The sequence below is a fragment of the Pseudophryne corroboree genome, unplaced genomic scaffold (genome assembly GCF_028390025.1).
Source record: "Pseudophryne corroboree isolate aPseCor3 unplaced genomic scaffold, aPseCor3.hap2 scaffold_350, whole genome shotgun sequence".
Lineage (NCBI taxonomy): Eukaryota > Metazoa > Chordata > Amphibia > Anura > Myobatrachidae > Pseudophryne > Pseudophryne corroboree.
In genome coordinates, this window is record NW_026970011.1 from 566,364 (window position 1) to 586,854 (window position 20,491).

The 20,491-nt window shown below is 46.4% G+C and overlaps 4 non-coding genes across 4 annotated transcripts; all 4 read right to left on the reverse strand.

Annotated features, from left to right (window-relative positions):
• Nucleotides 1-3,668: 3,668 nt before the first annotated feature.
• On the reverse strand, nt 3,669-3,781 carry LOC135020747 (U5 spliceosomal RNA). The gene has a single exon (XR_010218101.1). It is a non-coding gene; the product is annotated as a U5 spliceosomal RNA (small nuclear RNA).
• A 14,479-nt stretch (nt 3,782-18,260) lies between these two features.
• Nucleotides 18,261-18,424, reverse strand: LOC135020367 (U1 spliceosomal RNA). Its single transcript, XR_010217797.1, has one exon. It is a non-coding gene; the product is annotated as a U1 spliceosomal RNA (small nuclear RNA).
• A 975-nt stretch (nt 18,425-19,399) lies between these two features.
• LOC135020401 (U1 spliceosomal RNA) lies at nt 19,400-19,563 on the reverse strand. The gene has a single exon (XR_010217829.1). It is a non-coding gene; the product is annotated as a U1 spliceosomal RNA (small nuclear RNA).
• Nucleotides 19,564-20,234: 671 nt separating this feature from the next.
• LOC135020576 (U1 spliceosomal RNA) lies at nt 20,235-20,397 on the reverse strand. The gene has a single exon (XR_010217989.1). It is a non-coding gene; the product is annotated as a U1 spliceosomal RNA (small nuclear RNA).
• Nucleotides 20,398-20,491: the final 94 nt, after the last annotated feature.

Genomic DNA, 20,491 nt, shown 5'->3' on the forward strand with positions numbered 1-20,491 from the left:
CTGTTGAATGCCACGTTCTGCGGCATGCTTAAGGTGTGAGCTGGTAAGATGCTCACCTTAGTTTAACAATAAATCCTTTCCTCGAAATGTCCGTCTCCCTGGGCACAGTTCCTATAACTGGAGTCTGGAGGAGGGGCATAGAGGGAGGAGCCAGTTCACACCCTTTGATAGTCTTAAAGTGCCCATGTCTCTTGCGGATCCCGTCTATACCCCATGGTTCTTAATGTGACCCCAGCATCCTCTACGGACTAAGAGAAAAGGATGCCCTTGCGCACTATCCTGACTTCTCCTCCCGTCTGCTTACTTTGTGCCTTCCAACGCACAATGCGAACTACAGGTGGTGCTGTAGGGCCCACACCCTTTTACTTGCCTTACAGAACAGCTCAAGAGCTGTTACAGTGCCCAGCTGCTGCAAGAAATCAGCTTGAATGCTTCAGGGGATGGGGCATGGCCAACATGAGCCCCACACCAAAGGAGGGTGGGGGTGTTTAATGAGAACTAGGGGTCATCCAAGCACTGCAAAAGGCCGCCATGCCCTGCACGCCCCTTTTCTCTTTTCATATGCAGATGAGGGTTCCAGCCAACTTTGGCCCACTGCTTGGATAACATCACTGTATGCAAATCCGTCTGCTGCAGACCTTCCCCCAGGAATGCTTGTACTAGATGTTGCATATGGTTTGATATTTGATGGTGCTTCAGTATTAGGCAGCCTTCCGCCCTCCCATGTTCATCTGAAAAGATGTGGTCTCCCTGCAGTTGTTGTCCCCAGACGAGAGTTCCCTTGTGCTTCCTCAGTTGAATCTCCTTAACTTGACGGGGGAGGGGCTGCCAGAGCAGACACCCTCCCCAGCCCTATCCCAACTCATACTTATTTTGCATATGAGATTTCTTGATCATGAAGATTGTTCTCACAGGGTGAGGTTCATCCATTATATTTTAAAATAGGAAGGTACAAATTACATATTTGAATTGCATTTATGTGCTGGATTCAAATGTCCCCCCCCCCCCCCCCTTCCATTCTCAATTGTGCCCGTCAGCAGCTATTCTAAGGTTGCTGCCAATGGGTGTGACACATTTATTTCTTCTGTGGGGTACACTGGACTCCACAAGGATTCACATTGGGGTGTAGAGTAGGATCTTGATCTGAGGCACCAACCGGCTCAAAGCTTTTGACTGTTCCCAAGATGCTCAGTGCATTCTCCTCTATAACCCCGCTTCCATGAACAGGGAGCTCAGTTTGTAGTTGGTGCCTTCAGTAGCAGGCCACTTAACAGGGGCCTGCCTCAGGCAGCCTATTCTTAGCTATAAATTTTGACAAGAAAAGAAGAACTTGTTTTATGAGAATCTACAAGGGCTGCAGCAGGCTAGGTCTAATAGACATCTTTACTGCAGCTTCATCACTCACAGCGGCGCTGTATACTCCCGTGCCCCGGTTGCTGGGTCACTGCAGTGGAGGCTCCGGTTTCATCCTAAGGTCAGTCACACACACACCACCCTTCCGGATCACGAGGCCGCTGATGAAGGGGAGCGTGGCCGTAGGGGGTGGACCGTGTGCGCACTGGCATGGACACTGATTACTGGGCAGCCGCTCCACTAGCCACCAGGTACAGTTAAGGAGCACAGGTCAGGGGGTTTTTCTCCTATATTAACCCAATTTTGTACTGCCCGCAGCGCATTGTGATAGGTAATAGGGCCTGATTCAGGTTGGATTGCAATCACAATAAGCGATCCAACTGCAAAAATTGCTAAGAGCATACGCATGTGCCTGCATTTTCTGCGGCACCCCGCAGAGAATGCGACCGCCTCTGCCTGTCAATCGGGGCGGGGGGGGGGATAGGTGGGTCAGCAACACTCCATTTCCAAGTCAGGGATGGAGCGGTGCGGGTGCAAGGCTTCAAAATGGGGTCTGCAACGGAGGAGACACAGGGGGCGTGGTCACAGCGGCTGTATGACATCACAAGCTGTTCTGTAAGGCAAGTAAAAGGGTGTGGGCCCTACAGCACCACCTGTAGTTCGCATTGTGCGTTGGAAGGCACAAAGTAAGCAGACGGGAGGAGAAGTCAGGATAGTGCGCAAGGGCATCCTTTTCTCTTAGTCCGTAGAGGATGCTGGGGTCACATTAAGAACCATGGGGTATAGACGGGATCCGCAAGAGACATGGGCACTTTAAGACTATCAAAGGGTGTGAACTGGCTCCTCCCTCTATGCCCCTCCTCCAGACTCCAGTTATAGGAACTGTGCCCAGGGAGACGGACATTTCGAGGAAAGGATTTATTGTTAAACTAAGGTGAGCATCTTACCAGCTCACAACTTAAGCATGCCGCAGAACGTGGCATTCAACAGAACACAAGCCAACGGCATGAACAATTGCAGCAAAAAGCTGACCAGAACCATAACACAACATGTGTATAACCACAAGTAATAACTGCAGACACAGTATGGACTGGGACGGGTGCCCAGCATCCTCTACAGACTAAGAGAAAAGGATTTACCGGTAGGTATTAAAATCCTATTTTCTCATACGACCTAGAGGATGCTGGGGTCACATTAAGAACCATGGGGTTATACCAAAGCTCTTGAACGGGTGGAAGAGTGCGTACGACTCTGCAGCACCGAATGACCCAACTTGAGGTTATCATCGGCCAAGGTATCAAACTTGTAAAACTTAGCAAAAGTGTTTACTAAATAGCTGCTCGGCAAAGTTGCAATGCCGAGACTCCCCGACCAGCTGCCCAGGATGAACCCACCTTTCTAGTAGAATGGGTCTTCACCTAATTCAGTAACGGCAATCCTGCCGTGGAATGAGCATGCTGAATCTTACCACAGATCCAGCGCATAATGGTCTGCATGGAAGCAGGACACCCAATCCTGTTGGGAGCATACAGGACAAACAGAGCCTCTGTTTTCCTAATCTGAACCGTTCTGGTGACATAAATTTTCAAAGTTCTGACCACAGCCAGAGACTTTGACTCAACGAAGGTGTCAGTGGCCAAAGGCACCATGTGGAAAGATGAACCACCTTCGGCAGAAATTGTTGACGTGTCCTCAATTCTGCTCTATCTTCATGAAAGATCAAATAAAGGCTCTTGTGATACTGCATGGTTTGTACTGTTTTCCATGTGCTCCCAGATCTTTCAAGCAAGTAGCATGGTCAAGAAAGTTCTGTTTGAAAAGAAACAAACATTTACTGTCATTGTTATGCAAATAAACTTACATTAAAGCTAACAAGAAAGCACACTCGTTCTGTCTTTAAACTGATAAAAGAAACCCCAATAATATGGGCATACCTCCCAACTTTGTCGGCTCGCATAGAGGGACACACACGCGGCGAAGTCGCGCGCGCTCCCAAAAAGGGCGTGACCTAAGTAAAAGGGGGTGTGGCTTCGCGGGAGGACCCGCGATCGCGAGTCACGCCCCCGTTTTCGGCACTGAGGGGGCATGCCCAGCGCTCTGTGAGCCGCTGGCATGCCACCTCTCCCTCTGACTTCAGTGAATAGACGCTGTGCGCATGCGCACAGCGTCTATTCACCGCTGCTCTGCTAAGCAGGGCAGCGACAGACAGAGCCTCCCAACTGTCCTCCCCACCGCGGGACACTGCGGCCCGCAGGTGGGACAGCGGGACAGTCCCCAAAAAACGGGACTGTCCCGCGAAAATCGGGACAGTTGGGAGGTATGATATGGGGCATGCAAAAATTGAGATAAAACTCAGTTTTGCTCCTCTCCACGGAAATCTTTAATAAAAGGCGAAATATTTGTTAGTTCTGAAGAGAAACCAGAGCATGACCAAGATTCCACCTGTCGCCTGAGTGCCAAGCCAGCAGTTCTCATTCAGCCAGGGCCGGCGCTACCACTAGGCAGCTTTAGGCAGCTGCCTATGGGCGGCGACCACTGGAGGGCGGCACTGCTTAGTGAACGAAAGTGAAAGAGAACACTTTTTTATCATGTGCCTCAGCAGAAACAGAGGAGCTGCTCGTGTGCGCCCACCACGTCTGTCTGACTCTGCCTTCAAAAGTGATTTGAATGACTGTGTGCCTACTTCTGCAACCCTGCCGTGCCGCCGCCCCCCCACCTCTGCGATCATAACACATTCCACTATGTTATGTGGGCTATGTGCAGCCTGCTGCCGCCTGTGCTCCTGAGTCCGGGGTCTCGGGTCCCACAGTATCAGCCTATCACTGACTACCCGCCGCTCCCCCACGCGATGGTCTCCCGCGTCCCCCCCCATCACCCCTGCATTTGGGCACAGGGCACATGAAGGAGAGTCACCCGCTGGCCTGGTCCGCTCCGCATCACTGACTACCCGCCGCTCCCCCACGCGATGGTCTCCCGCGCCGCGTCCCCCCCCCCCATCACCCCTGCATTTGGGCACAGGGCACATGAAGGAGAGTCACCCGCTGGCCTGGTCCGCACTGCTGCCGCATCGGGCGCCGCCTCTCCCTACAATCCAGTGCAAATTGTTATCCGCGCTACCCCCCCAATCCCGCGACCGGCTCCCGCATCACTACCTGCTGCTGCCTCTTTTTGTGACAAGCGCCCCCACAGCTATTAGGCTATTCCCTGCAGTTGTTGTCCCCAGATGATATATGTGTCATTTGTTACAAATGGATACATTTTCTATGAGTCAGCCTAGCAGCTGCATGTTCTAACAGAACACTATCCTCACACAGAATCTGCTAACCTTGAGATAACTAAATGACAGTGTGTAACAGTCTCTTTACTATAAGACTGTTACAAAGTAATATATATATTTGAAGTCAGTCTAGCAGCTGTGTGTTCCAGCAGTTTATAAGACAAAGAAAATCTCCTATTGTGGAATCTAGACACATGGGACTGCTGGCCTGTGTCATACTATTTCTATGTAATACCAGTAACATGTATATAACTGTTACATAATTGTTACAAATGGATAAATCTTTGAGTCAGCCTAGCAGCTGCATGTCCTAACAGGACACCATAAATCCTTTACAGTGTAACAAATTGATTGGTAACACTTAAAGGCTGGAGAGCAGTTATATGCCTTACTAGCATACTCAATATACCACATTATTACACCAGTTACCACGATTATTGACAGCGCATTTGATATATTATATTACCCTCACATTGAGTCTGTTTACCTTTAGATAACTAAGTGACCGAATATGTAACAGTTTCTCTATCATAAGACTGTTACAAAGTGAGATAGATATATTTGGAAGTCAGTCAAACAGCTGTGTGTTTCAGCGGTTTATAAGAAAATTCCTCATTGTGGAATCTGGACCACTAAGGGTTATTATATATATAGCACATGGAATTGCCACATCTCCCTATATGATAATTTCATTACACTGTAACATAATAAGAATTAACTCTTTAACGGTGTAAATAGAGAGTAATGAATCTCTGACACATGGAATATATTATTTCTTAGATGAATTGGATAAACCATTATGACAGACACTTTGCTTCCTAATAAGAATTGAGGTGGCTATACCTCTAAGGAAAGCATTATTGCCTACGCCTAGATCAGATTAAATAAGATCTGGCTGAATATATGAAGGAAGGTTGCTATTTATATGAGAATTGGAATTGCTATATTCCTTAAGGCAACCCCACCGATTGATATATGTTGTCAATTAAGTATATCTGAACGGCTATATCTGGACCAGATTTAATAAGATCTGGCTGATTATATGAAGGAGGGCTGCTATTTATATTGGAATTGCCATATTCCTTAAGGCAACCGCACCTGTTGGTATATCTCGCCAATTAACTATATCTAAACAGCTAAATTAAAGCTATTCATCATTTTTTTTTAGTTTGGATATTAATAAATATGATCTTTCCATGATGCATAGAGATTTCCCTATCAAGTGATTCCTTATCCGATATAGAAAGCTATCCCCCTATGGTATTGAATTTAGGAATATAGTCTTAGGGGACACAGAGAAATAAGTGATCCCCATCTACCTAAGCACCCCACAAATTGGAGGTTAGCTTACCGGTTATACTCAATCACCCCCACAAATTCGCCAATGGGGATGGCTTCCCGGGAGGTAACCCCTATTGAGTGAAGGGAGTATATAGGATATGACCCAGTGGTACCTGACGACATAGATACTAACAGCTATTTAATAACATTACGCTAGAAAGTGATTATTAGCAACATATATATCTATATAAACAACCCCGCCAGGGTTGTGCCTTCAAAAATAATCACACACGGACACGCTTTTTAAACCTTTTTTTCACATCTCTTTATTCTTCTTATGCACATGTATGTTAGTTCTGTGATTTTAACCTTTATGTTTCACTGCAGTTTGGGATAATAATATTAATATTTATCCAATTTTAATACATACTTAATAAAGGTTATATTTTATGATTCATTCATTCTGTCCAGTGCGTCAACAGTGCAGATTTCTTCTTGTTTTTTCTCCCAAATTCTATAACAATGACAGTAAATGTTGTTACTTTTCAAACAGAACTTTCTTGACCATGCTACTTGCTTGAAAGATCTGGGAGCACATGGAAAACAGTACAAACCATGCAGTATCACAAGAGCTTTTGATCTTTGATCTTTCATGAAGATAGAGCAGAATTGAGGACACGTCAACAATTTCTGCCGAAGGTGGTTCATCTTTCCACATGGTGCCTTTGGCCACTGACACCTTCGTTGAGTCAAAGTCTCTGGCTGTGGTCAGAACTTTGAAAATTTATGTCACCAGAACAGTTCAGATTAGGAAAACAGAGGCTCTGTTTGTCCTGTATGCTCCCAACAGGATTGGGTGTCCTGCTTCCATGTAGACCATTATGCGCTGGATCTGTGGTAAGATTCAGCATGCTCATTCCACGGCAGGATTGCCGTTACTGAATTAGGTGAAGACCCATTCTACTAGAAAGGTGGGTTCATCCTGGGCAGCTGGTCGGGGAGTCTCGGCATTGCAACTTTGCCGAGCAGCTATTTAGTAAACACTTTTGCTAAGTTTTACAAGTTTGATACCTTGGCTGATGATAACCTCAAGTTGGGTCATTCGGTGCTGCAGAGTCGTACGCACTCTCCCACCCGTTCAAGAGCTTTGGTATAACCCCATGGTTCTTAATGTGACCCCAGCATCCTCTAGGTCGTATGAGAAAATAGGATTTTAATACCTACCGGTAAATCCTTTTCTCTTAGTCCGTAGAGGATGCTGGGCACCCGTCCCAGTCCATACTGTGTCTGCAGTTATTACTTGTGGTTATACACATGTTGTGTTATGGTTATGGTCAGCTTTTTGCTGCAATTGTTCATGCCGTTGGCTTGTGTTCTGTTGAATGCCACGTTCTGCGGCATGCTTAAGGTGTGAGCTGGTAAGATGCTCACCTTAGTTTAACAATAAATCCTTTCCTCGAAATGTCCGTCTCCCTGGGCACAGTTCCTATAACTGGAGTCTGGAGGAGGGGCATAGAGGGAGGAGCCAGTTCACACCCTTTGAAAGTCTTAAAGTGCCCATGTCTCTTGCGGATCCCGTCTATACCCCATGGTTCTTAATGTGACCCCAGCATCCTCTACGGACTAAGAGAAAAGGATGCCCTTGCGCACTATCCTGACTTCTCCTCCCGTCTGCTTACTTTGTGCCTTCCAACGCACAATGCGAACTACAGGTGGTTGTTCAGCCTCTCACTAAGCCCTTTCTGGCAAATTTGAAGCCTACAGTATAACCACCTTTACTTTTCAATAATCTGTTCAGAAGAGGTGTTTGTAGAACGGTGTTTTATTATTCAGTAAAGGGATCACAGATATGATGCGTTGATTTGATGTACAATACGATATGATGATATGTGATAATGAGGTAAAACTGTTAATGAAACAAGAATATGCAATTATGATATGCATGTGAAAAGCAAAATGGATATACACAAGTACATATAACATAGGCTGTGCAAACATGTGATTACATGTGCGAGTATAAACTACAGTGCAGCTAACATTACTCACTGGCTAAACAGGTTGAGATGAGACATTTAATATACAAACTCACCATCGAATGCTATATGAGAGTTGGACCCATGTAAAGCATGACTGTCTGGGACCACGAGGGAAGTAGAAAGGCTGATCCCAGCTTCTTCATCCCAGAATGCATTGCAAGACTGGCTACAAGAGGCTATGAGGGTCAAATTAATTGATGGGACTGACCACTAGATGGGGCAATAATACAACTTTCTGTAGTAAAAGTAATCAGATCTACACAAAGCAAATGCTGAAGGCATGACACTCCCCGTCTGGTATCACTGGTACCATATTTTAAACTCTAAACAGATAACAATAAGAATAGTTCAGTCACTGGTCTGAGGAACAACTTAGTCTCTCCTCGCTTACAGATCTTGACCTCAACCTTACGAACCTTCCCATCCTTGCTTGGGAACGTCTTGGTGACAAGACTTAAAGGCCATTTGTTGCGTTGTGACTGGCAATCTCTGACGAGCACAATGTCACCTGGTTTTAAGTTTGGTTTGGCAACTTGCCACTTGCTCCTTGACTGCAGGGTAGAAAGGTATTGTCTTTTCCATCTGTCCCAAAGGGTGTTTGCAAGGCTTTGAACTTGTCTCCATTGACGTTTGAACAGGTCTTTGGTATTGAATTCTCCAGGAGGAGCATAGGTAATCCCGGTCTTCTGTGTAAGAAGAGTGGCCGGAGTAAGTAGAAGTGGGTCTTCTGGGTCATTAGACACTGAAGTCAATGGTCTTCCGTTGACAATAGCTGAGACTTCAGCCATGAAGGTTGTTAAGCTCTCGTGAGTAAGTCTTGCAGTTCCCACTTGCAAGAATATTGAATCAAGGATTTTGCGTATCATGCCGATCATCCTTTCCCAGGCACCTCCCATATGAGAAGAATGAGGCGGGTTGAAGGTCCATGTACAACCTTGCTCACTGAGATATCTCTCTATGCTTTTAGTGTCAATGTTCGAATTAATTTGTAATTCTTTGGCTGCTCCAATTAAGTTGGTACCTCTGTCGGACCGGATGTGTTTTACTGGGCCACGGATAGCAATGAAGCGTCTAAAGGCATTGATGAAGCTTGAAGTGTCCATTGATTCTATAACTTCGATGTGAACAGCTCTGATGCTCATACAAGTGAATACAACCGCCCAGCGCTTGCTGTTCGCATTCGCACCTCTAGTATGTCGTGTGATGACAGTCCATGGACCAAATACATCAAGACCAACATTGGAGAAAGGAGGGTCTGTACTAAGTCTGTCTGTTGGAAGATTAGCCATCTTCTGAGTTTGGGAAGTACCACGAAGTCTACGGCAAATGATACATTTGAAGATTGTGCTGCTTACACACCTTTTCGCTCCAATAATCCAGAACCCAGCTGATCGTAGAGCTCCTTCGGTAAACAATCGTCCTTGGTGTTTGACTTCGTTGTGATAGTGTTGCACAATTAAAGAAGCTATGTGGTGACTCCCAGGAATGATTAAAGGATTTTTCTCATTTGTCTCCAAGTTTGCTTCTTGAAGACGGCCTCCTACTCTCAATAAATGATTTTCATCAAGAAAAGGGTCTAGCTTTTTTAAGGTGCTGTCTTTGGGAATAGGATTTCCACTGTTAATGCAGTCGATCTCTCCGGAAAAGATTTGGTGCTGCACAACACGGATGATAAGGTTCTTGGATCGTTGTGTTTCTTCTGGTGCGTAAACATTTTGACAGTGGTGCCAACCTTTACATCCATTCACACTTACAGATGCGTTGCGTTTAAATGAATGGACTATGTGAGTTAAGCAGGTAATGGCTCTGACAAGTGATTTCCAAGTTGAAAATCTTTGGAATCTGTGAGGCTGAAGTTGACAATCTGAAGTTACGGTATGGATTGTAGTTATTTGTGGACGAATTTCAACATCTGAGTCTGCGTCTACTAGCTTGAATATGCTACTTTCAGGATTGTTCGAATCTGCCTTGTACAGGAATTCAGGTCCTCTGAGCCATGTAGTGTCTTTGAGGATACTGGCTGGGACAGCTCTTGTAGCGTGATCTGCTGGATTGTGAGCAGTAGATACATAGTGCCACTGTTTTGGATTGGTGGATCTTCTGATTCTTAGCACACGATTGCTGACATAAACATGGAACCGTCTGGTCTCGTTGCATATGTAGCCTAATACTACCTTACTGTCTGTGTAGAAATCTGCTTCAGAGAGTCCAATTGGTAACTCAGATGAAATGAGCTCAGCTAATTCTACAGCTAGTACTGCAGCACAAAGTTCAAGTCTGGGCACTGTGTGTTCTGGACGTGGAGCTAACTTTGCTTTGCCCATGACAAATCCAATATGACATTGTCCCTTGATGTCCATGGTCTTAAGATATGCAACTGCAGCAATTGCTTGGGTTGAGGCATCAGAGAATACACATAGTCTCTGGTTTTGTACTGCTGTAGAAGGCACGGGGGCATATGGACGTGTAATGCGGAGGTTGGTTAAGGTAGATAGAGAATCTTTCCACTCTTGCCACAAGTTTCTTTTCTGGGGAGGCAGTGGGGCATCCCAGTCAATTGACTCACAGGTTAGGTCTCTGAGCAAAGCTTTACCTTGGATAGTGACAGGAGCTGCAAATCCTAAGGGGTCGTACAAGCTGTTTAGAGTAGAGAGAACACCTCTGCGAGTGAAGGGTCTTTCTTCGCTGTTTACTTGGAAGGTAAAGGTGTCAGATTTTAAGTCCCACAAGAGTCCAAGGCTACGTTGAGCTGGTGGGGAATCGGTTCCTAAATCCAAGTCTCTTAAATCGCTGGTATGATCTTGGGAAGGGAAGGCTTCCATCACTACTTTGCTGTTGGAAGCTATTTTGTGAAGCCTCAGGTTTGAACAAGCAAGCATTTCCTGAGCTCTTTTGAGGAGGCTGATTGCTGTCTCGGCTGTTGGCATAGATTTTAGGCAGTCATCCACGTAGAAGTCTTTATCTACAAGTTGTCTAACATCAGAACCATACTCTAGCTCACCCTCTTGAGCTGAACGTCTGAGTCCATAGATGGCAACTGCAGGTGAAGGGCTGTTACCAAAGATGTGTACCTTCATGCGATACTCCGTGATGTCTTTTGAGGGGTCATTGTCTCTGAACCAGAAGAATCTTAGGAAATTCCTGTCTTTTTCTCTCACAAGAAAGCAATGAAACATTTGTTGAATGTCAGCTGTGAAGGCAATAGAGTCTTTTCGGAAACGGATGAGTACTCCTAGGAGTTTGTTGTTAAGGTCTGGTCCTGTCAGGAGTACGTCATTTAAAGAAACACCTTCAAACTGGGCACTGGAATCGAACACCACTCTTATCTGACCTGGTTTCTTCGGGTGATATACTCCGAACATTGGCAGGTACCAGCATTCTTCTGTGTCTTTAAGAATGGGAGCTATCTCGGCGTGACCATTCTCAAATATTTTAGCCATAAAGGAGAAGAAATTATCTTTCATCTCTGGTTTCCTGTGAAAGTTGTGTTTAAGTGAAGAGAAGCGTTTGAGTACTTGTTCTCTGTCATTAGGAAGGCGTTGTCTGGGTGTTCTAAAGGGTAGAGGAGCAACCCAGCTGTTGGCATCATCCTTGACTAGTCCTTTCTCCATTATTTCCAAGAATAGTTTGTCCTCTATGGACATTGCCACCTGGTCATCCTTCTTTGTTCTCTGGAAGACTGCGTGTCCCAGATGATCTTGATAGTTGTCACAGATATGGTTGTCACTAGTTGAGTCTATGAAGGTACAGTGTGGTAATTCCTTTATGAGGAAATGGTTATGACATGGCTGGAATAGAGAAGGGCGTCCATTTTCTAAAGTACAGGTAAGCATGCTGTTGACAGAATCTGGTTTATGCACATCTCCAAGACATACTTCTCCTATTATTACCCATCCCAGATCCAGTCTTTGAGCGTAAGGTGCGTTATGTGGACCATTAATCTGACTTCTGGCTTTGTGGACTTGTAGGATATCCCTCCCAATGAGTAGATTTATTTGGGCATGTGGATCCAGTTCTGGTATCAGATGTGCTATGCGTTTCAAATGTGTATGGTGTTTAGCTACATCTGGTGTAGGAATCTCACTCCTATTGTCTGGAATCTCGTCACACTCTGTGATAGTTGGTAAAGAGAGACATGTCTTCCCATCCAAGGACTCAATTTGATAGCCAGTTGCTCTCCTTCCTGTTGTCTCAAAACTCCCTGCGCAGGATCTTAAGGAGTAAGGAGTGCTGGGTCCTTTAACATTAAAGGTCTCAAAGAAGATTGATCTGGCTAGAGACCTGTTACTTTGGTCATCTAGGATTGCATAAAGTTTAACGGCTTTGTCTGGATGGCCTTTGGGGTAAACTTTGACTAAACATATTTTGGAGCAGGATCTACCGCTAATGGCATCTTTGCAGACTTCGGTACATTGTGAAGTTATTTCTGGTGTGACTGCAACAGTGTCTTTTTGTTCTACACTGTGCTCCCCGCCATGCTCTGTATCGGTATAACTGTGTTGCAAAGCCCATGGGGGAGGACCAGGGTGTAGAGCGGTATTGTGGTCTGTGCTGTGGCATTCTGTGCAGTTAGCACTAACCTTGCAGTCCTTGGCGAGGTGTGATGTGGAGGAACAGCACTTGTAGCAGATCCTATTCTCCTTTAAGAAGGCTTTGCGGTTCTCCAGGGACTTTTCTCTGAAGGTTCTGCATTTCAGGAGAGGATGCGGTTTGTGATGCAGAGGACATTGCTTGGCTGGATCTTTGTCTGTGGTCTCTTGGCGATTAAAGCTGGTAGACCTGCGGAAAGAATCTGAATAATGCACATTAGTCTTGTGAACTGCAACTGATGTTTTGCGGGGGTTAGGTACCATAGGTGCAGTATTTGTCAAGGTAAAGGCAAAACTAGGATCATTCCTGGTCATAGCTTGCTGGTGTACAAAGTCCACGAAAACTGAGAATGGTGGAAATTGCACTTTGTTCTGCCGCTTATATTTGGAGCCATGGTTGATCCATTGTTCCTGCAGATTATACGGTAGTTTCTGCACTATAGGGTTAACGCCTCTGGCTGTGTCAAGGAAGGCAAGTCCTGGTAAATCTCCCTCACATTTAGCTACTTGAAGTTCTTTTAGTAAGTCACTTAGTTCTCTGAGTCTCTGATAGCCTTTGTTGGGTAACCTGGGGAAATCGTCTATTCTTTTGAACAGAGCACTCTCTATTATCTCTGGTGAGCCATAGCACTCATTAAGTCTATCCCAGATCATCCTAAGTCCATTCTCAGGGTGGTTAATGTTAATCACTCTTATCCTTCTAGCATGTTCTGCAGATTCATTCCCAAGCCATTTAATTAAGAGGTCTATCTCTTCACTATGTGAAAGGTCTATTCCTCTGATAGCATTTTGAAAAGAGGACTGCGAGGCTCTGAAGTTCTCAGGGCGATCATTGAACTTTGAAATACTAATCGTGACTAATTCACGGCGGGTGAGAAATTTAGCAAAGTCTAATGTGTCCTGATTGGCTCTTGGAGATGTCGGTACATTAACACGGTAGGTATATGGTGTGTAGTCATACCTGTTAGTGTTGTCTGGTTCCCGACGGTTGGTATCACACCGCTTCTGTGTGAAGTAGGCTGTGTCTTTCTTGGAGTTTGCAGATTCAGACATCTGAGGTGGGGAAGAGTTGTCCCTCATAGGTTCACAGTGTCTAGGATTCTCTTGCTTGCAAATGTGTGGTCTGTTGTCCACTGGTGGTGGCGCTGTAGAGTGTACTTGATTTGTTTGCATGAGGTCTGAATGCGTACCTTGTAAAGATGGAGGGTTGCTACTCCTTTTTGAGACTTGACGTACGTATTCTGATGTGCGTTGCAGTGAATCCTGAGATCCATTCTCTGTGTCAAGTACATTGGTTCTTCTTATATCAGGGAGTTCTGCAGTCTCCAAGATTTCTGCTTCAGCTATGGCAGCCGCTGCCTCCTTCTCTGCAGCGAGCTTCTCGCCGATTGCTTCTAAGCGTTTGCTCTCGATTTTTAATTGCATCTCCTGCTCGGCAAAGTTAGCCCTTACTTTTGCGGCTTCCGCTTTTGCACGTGCCATGATGGCTGCATTACTGACAGACAAGGATTTGGAGGAACCAGAGACTTGGGACCTTGTTTTGTATGAGGATATCGTTTTCTGTGACATGGTGATCTGGTAGAGATGTTTGATTGTGTAGAGACTGCTGTAATGCTGTCTGCAAGTAACTGTTCAGACTGGTCGCAGATCTCTGAGGAGTCAGTATCTTTGAACTGTTATGAAGCTGCTTGACTGTGAAGAGACTGTTGTGTTGCCTTATAAGCGTGGCTGCACTGACTTGTACAGGTTTCTGTGTAGTCAAATGGCGGTACTCCTATTGCTGAGCTGCCATAGTTGGTAGACTGTATAGAAACTGTGTGGCTGTCATATGCAGATAGCTGTGGCTGGCAGTGTAACGGCTCTGTAAGTCAGTATATGTCCCCACTGCTGACAGGCAATGATTTACTGACGGAGTCAGTGTAAGAGAGTCCATCTGCTTGTAGCATTCAATGTTTTACTGTTCAGCCTCTCACTAAGCCCTTTCTGGCAAATTTGAAGCCTACAGTATAACCACCTTTACTTTTCAATAATCTGTTCAGAAGAGGTGTTTGTAGAACGGTGTTTTATTATTCAGTAAAGGGATCACAGATATGATGCGTTGATTTGATGTACAATACGATATGATGATATGTGATAATGAGGTAAAACTGTTAATGAAACAAGAATATGCAATTATGATATGCATGTGAAAAGCAAAATGGATATACACAAGTACATATAACATAGGCTGTGCAAACATGTGATTACATGTGCAAGTATAAACTACAGTGCAGCTAACATTACTCACTGGCTAAACAGGTTGAGATGAGACATTTAATATACAAACTCACCATCGAATGCTATATGAGAGTTGGACCCATGTAAAGCATGACTGTCTGGGACCATGAGGGAAGTAGAAAGGCTGATCCCAGCTTCTTCATCCCAGAATGCATTGCAAGACTGGCTACAAGAGGCTATGAGGGTCAAATTAATTGATGGGACTGACCACTAGATGGGGCAATAATACAACTTTCTGTAATAAAAGTAATCAGATCTACACAAAGCAAATGCTGAAGGCATGACAGTGGTGCTGCAGGGCCCACACCCTTTTACTTGCCTTACAGAACAGCTCTGGAGCTGTTACAGTGCCCAGCTGCTGCAAGAAATCAGCTTGAATGCTTCAGGGGATGGGGCATGGCCAACATGAGCCCCACACCAAAGGAGGGTGGGGGTGTTTAATGCGAACTAGGGGTCATCCAAGCACCGCAAAAGGCCGCCATGCCCTGCATGCCCCTTTTCTCTTTTCATATGCAGATGAGGGTTCCAGCCAACTTTGGCCCACTGCTTGGATGACATCACCGTATGCAAATCCGTCTTCTGCAGACCTTCCCCCTGGAATGCTTGTACTAGTTGTTGCATATGGTTTGATATTTGATGGTGCTTCAATATTAGGCAGCCTTCCACCCTCCCATGTTCATCTGAACAGATGTGGTCTCCCTGCAGTTGTTGTCCCCAGACGAGAGTTCCCTTGTGCGTCCTCAGTTGAATCTCCTTAACTTGACGGGGGAGGGGCTGCCCGAGCAGCCACCCTCCCCAGCCCTATCCCAACTCATACTTATTTTGCATATGAGATCTCTTGATCATGAAGATTGTTCTCACAGGGTGAGGTTCATCCATTATATTTTAAAATAGGAAGGTACAAATTACATATTTGAATTGCATCTATGTGCTGGATTCAAATGTCCCCCCCCCCCCCCCTTCCTTTCTCAATTGTGCCCGTCAGCAGCTATTCTAAGGTTGCTGCCAATGGGTGTGACACATTAATTTCTTCTGTGGGGTACACTGGACTCCACAAGGATTCACATTGGGGTGTAGAGTAGGATCTTGATCTGAGGCACCAACCGGCTCAAAGCTTTTGACTGTTCCCAAGATGCTCAGCGCATCCTCCTCTATAACCCCGCTTCCATGAACAGGGAGCTCAGTTTGTAGTTGGTGCCTTCAGTAGCAGGCCACTTGACAGGGGCCTGCCTCAGGCAGCCTAATCTTAGCTATTAATTTTGACAAGAAAAGAAGAACTTGTTTTATGAGAATCTACAAGGGCTGCAGCAGGCTAGGTCTAATAGACATCTTTACTGCAGCTTCATCACTCCCAGCGGCGCTGTATACTCCCGTGCCCTGGTTGCTGGGTCACTGCAGCGGAGGCTCCAGTTTCTTCCTAAGGTCAGTCACACACACACCGCCCTTCCGGATCACGAAGCCGCTGATGAAGGGGAGCGTTGCCGTAGGGGGTGGACCGTGTGCGCACTGGCGTGGACACTGATTACTGGGCAGCCGCTCCACTAGCCACCAGGTACAGTTAAGGAGCACAGGTCTGGGAGTTTTACTCCTATATTATCCCAATTTTGTACTGCCCGCAGCGCATTGTGATAGGTAATAGGGCCTGATTCAGGTTGGATTGCAATCACAATAAGCGATCCAACTGCAAAAATTGCTAAGAGCATACGCATGTGCCTGCATTTTCTGCGGCACCCCGCAGAGAATGCGATCGCCTCTGCCTGTCAATCGGGGCGGGGGGGGGAGAGGGGGGTCAACAACACTCCATTTCCAAGTCAGGGATGGAGCGGTGCAGGGGCAAGGCTTCAAAATGGGGTCTGCAGCGGAGGAGACACAGGGGGCGTGGTCACAGCGGCTGTATGACATCACATTCAGCCGCTGTGATCACAAAAATGGTGGCGGCTTCCTGCGCGCACATACAGTCTGCACCAGCAGGAGGCTACACCATTTTTTATGATCACGCTGAACTGCAGTGCGACTGCAATTACAGCATGGTCAAGAATGGAGGCGTCATGCTGGGTGGCCATGCCCTGTCACTGTGCAGGAGCCAGCACCGCACACACACTAGTCCCCGGGTGCAGCCCCCAACCCCCGGGACACCCGGAGCAACAAAATGTAGATTCAGGCCACCAGGCCACGCCCCTACCTATGAAACCATGCCTCCTTTTTACCATTACACTGCTTATCTGCGCGCACTGCATTACAATCTCCCTCGCCACCTCTCTGGGTGTCACCAGTGATAGTGACACCTCTGCCATGCTTGTAGCAGCTGGTCCTAAGATCTACGCCTCAAGCCCTGAGTGTTTGCCCTTGTGACTTGTTGATCATCATAGCAAAGCAGATGCTTACAGAAAACTGCAGGGGCTTAGATTGAAAATAAAAAAATTGATGGGTATAAGGTAGAGAGGAGCGGGTTCGGTTCTCCGAGAACCGAATTCCCGACGAACTCCACGTGGTTTACACTGGTCCGAGGCAGGCTCGGTTGTTCCCGCCTGACTCGGAAAACCTGAACAAGGGAAAATGTCATCATCCCGCTGTCGGATTCTCGCGAGATTCGGATTCCATATAAAGAGCTGCGCGTTGCCGCCATTTTTACTCGTGCATTGAAGAGAGAGCGGAGAGGACGTGGCTATGTTCTCTCAGTGGAAATCTCAATATCAGTGCTCAGTATCAGTGGTTACTTATTGCTGCTCAGTAATACTAGTAGTGTGTCTCTCCTGCTCAGTGTCAGTTCTCAGTAGTATCCTCATCAGTGCTCAGTATCACTGCTCATTGTCTTGTGCTGCATTGTGGTGCTCAGCATACTACAGTACATTACTAATAGTCCAGTGCTGCATCTTGCTGCTCAGTGTCAGTTCTAGTATCCTCATCAGTGCTCACTATCACTGCTCATTACATTGTGGTGTTCTGTATACTACAGTAACATAGTAATATAGTAACATATAGTAACATAGTTTTTGAGGTTGAATAGAGGCAAATTGCCCATCGTGTTCAACCTGTTTTAAGTTGTGATGATTCTACATACTTGCTGAATAATGTTTTATGACTAGTTAGCTACTATAACTCATGTTACCCCCGGATTAACCATGTTGATATTTTAAGTATTATAACCTTGGATAGCTTTTTCATTCAGAAATGTATCCATTCCTTTTTTAAATCCAATTACAGAGTCCGCCATTACCACCTTCCCTGGCAGGGAATTCCACATCCTGATTGCCCTAACAGTGAAGATCATAGTATCTCACCTGGCAGGTAAGTAGGAGTTGGGCTAGAGCTGTGGAGGATTGCTACTCGGGCACCCCCTGTCAAGTGAAGGAGATCCAACTGAGGCAGCACAAGGGAACTCTCGAAAGAAGAACAAGGCTAGAGGAAGATCTGAGACAAAGAAATCTGACTTTTACCAGAGCTGACCAGAGGAAAGCACAAACACAGTCCCCCACTACCACAAATAATGCAGTCGAGTTTCCCACATTTGGGGAAATCACAGGGGTCAGCATACCCAGAGTGCAATGAATGAACCTCACCCTGGGAGAACAATCTTCATGACCATGGTATCGCCTATGCAAAATAAGTATGATTTGGGATAGGGCTGGGGAGGGCCGCTGCTCAGGCACATCTCTGTCAAGTAAAGGAGATTCAACTGAGGCAACACAAGGGAACTCTCATCTGGGGACAACAACTGCAGGGAGAACACATATTTTCAGATGAACATGGGAGGGCAGAAGGCTGCCTAATACTGAAGCACCCCCAAACAACAAACCAAATGCAACTACTAGTGCAAGCATTCCTGGGGGAAGGCCTGCAGCAGATGGATTTGCATATGGTGATGTCATCCAAGCAGTGGGTCAAAGTTGGCTTCAACCCTCGTCTGCATATGAAAATAAAAAAGGGGTGTGCAGGGCATGGCGGCCTTTTGCGGCGCTTGGATGACCCCTAGTTCGCATTAAACACCTCCACCTTCCTTCGGTGTGGGGCTCATGTTGGCTATGCCCCAGCCCCTGAAGCATTCAAGCTGATTTCTTGCAGCAGCTGGGCACTGTAACAGCTCCAGAGCTGCTCTGTAAAGCAAGTAAAAGGGTGTGGGCCCTGCAGCACTACCTGTAGTTTGCATTGTGCGTTGGAAGGCACAAAGAAAGCAGACGGGAGAAGTCAGGATAGTGCACAAGGGCATAGAAGGGAGCGGCTCAAGAAAAGAGAAGTGGAAACAGACAGCAAACTAGGCTGGAGAGAGACCTGAGACAAAGAGATCTGAATTATACGAGAGCCGACCAGAGGAAACACAAATTATGTAATCAAGTGTCCCACATTTGGGGAACACGTAGGAGCAGCACACCCAGAGTGCATTGCCCTGGGAGAAGCACCTTCCTGATCATAGTATCTCACCTGGCAGGTAAGTAGGAGTTGGGCTAGAGCTGGGGAGGGTCGCTGTTCGGGCACCCCCCTGTCAAGTGAAGGAGATCCAACTGAGGCAGCACAAGGAAACTCTCAAAAAAAGAACAAGGCTAGAGGTAGATCTGAGACTAAGAAATCTGACTTTTACCAGAGCTGACCAGAGGAAAGCACAAACACAGTCCCCCACTACCACAAATAATGCAGTCGAGTTTCCCACATTTGGGGAAATCACAGGGGTCAGCATACCCAGAATGCAATGAATGAACCTCACCCTGGGAGAACAATCTTCATGACAATGGTATCTCCTATGCAAAATAAGTATGATTTGGGATAGGGCTGGGGAGGGCCGCTGCTCAGGCACATCTCTGTCAAGTAAAGGAGATTCAACTGAGGCAGCACAAGGGAACTCTCATCTGGGGACAACAACTGCAGGGAGAACACATATTTTCAGATGAACATGGGAGAGCAGAAGGCTGCCTAATACTGAAGCACCCCCAAACAACAAACCAAATGCAACAACTAGTACAAGCATTCCTGGGAAAAGGTCTGCAGAAGACGGATTTGCATACGGTGATGTCATCCAAGCAGTGGGCCAAAGTTGGCTGGAACCCTCATCTGCATATGAAAAGAGAAAAGGGGTATGCAGGGCATGGCGGCCTTTTGCGGCGCTTGGATGACCCTTAGTTTGCATTAAACACCTCCACCCTCCGTCGGTGTGGGGCTCATGTTGGCTATGCCCCAGCCCCTGAAGCATTCAAGCTGATTTCTTGCAGCAGCTGGGCACTGTAACAGCTCCAGAGCTGCTCTGAAAGGCAAGTAAAAGGGTGTGGGCCCTGCAGCACTACCTGTAGTTTGCATTGTGCGTTGGAAGGCACAAAGTAAGCAGACCGGAGAAGTCAGGAGAGTGCACAAGGGCATAGAAGGCAGCGGCTCAAGAAAAGAGAAGTGGAAACAGACAGCAAACTAGGCTGGAGAGAGACCTGAGACAAAGAGATCTGAATTATACGAGAGCCGACCAGGGGAAACACAAATTATGCAGTCAAGTTTCCCACATTTGGGGAAATCGCAGGAGCAGCACACCCAGAGTGCAATGGGTGAGCCTTGCCCTGGGAGAAGCACCTTCATGATCATAGTATCTCACCTGGCAGGTATGTAGGAGTTGGGCTAGAGCTGGGGAGGGTCGCTGCTCGGGTACCCCCCTGTCAAGTGAAGGAGATCAAACTGAGGCAGCACAAGGAAACTCTCAAAAA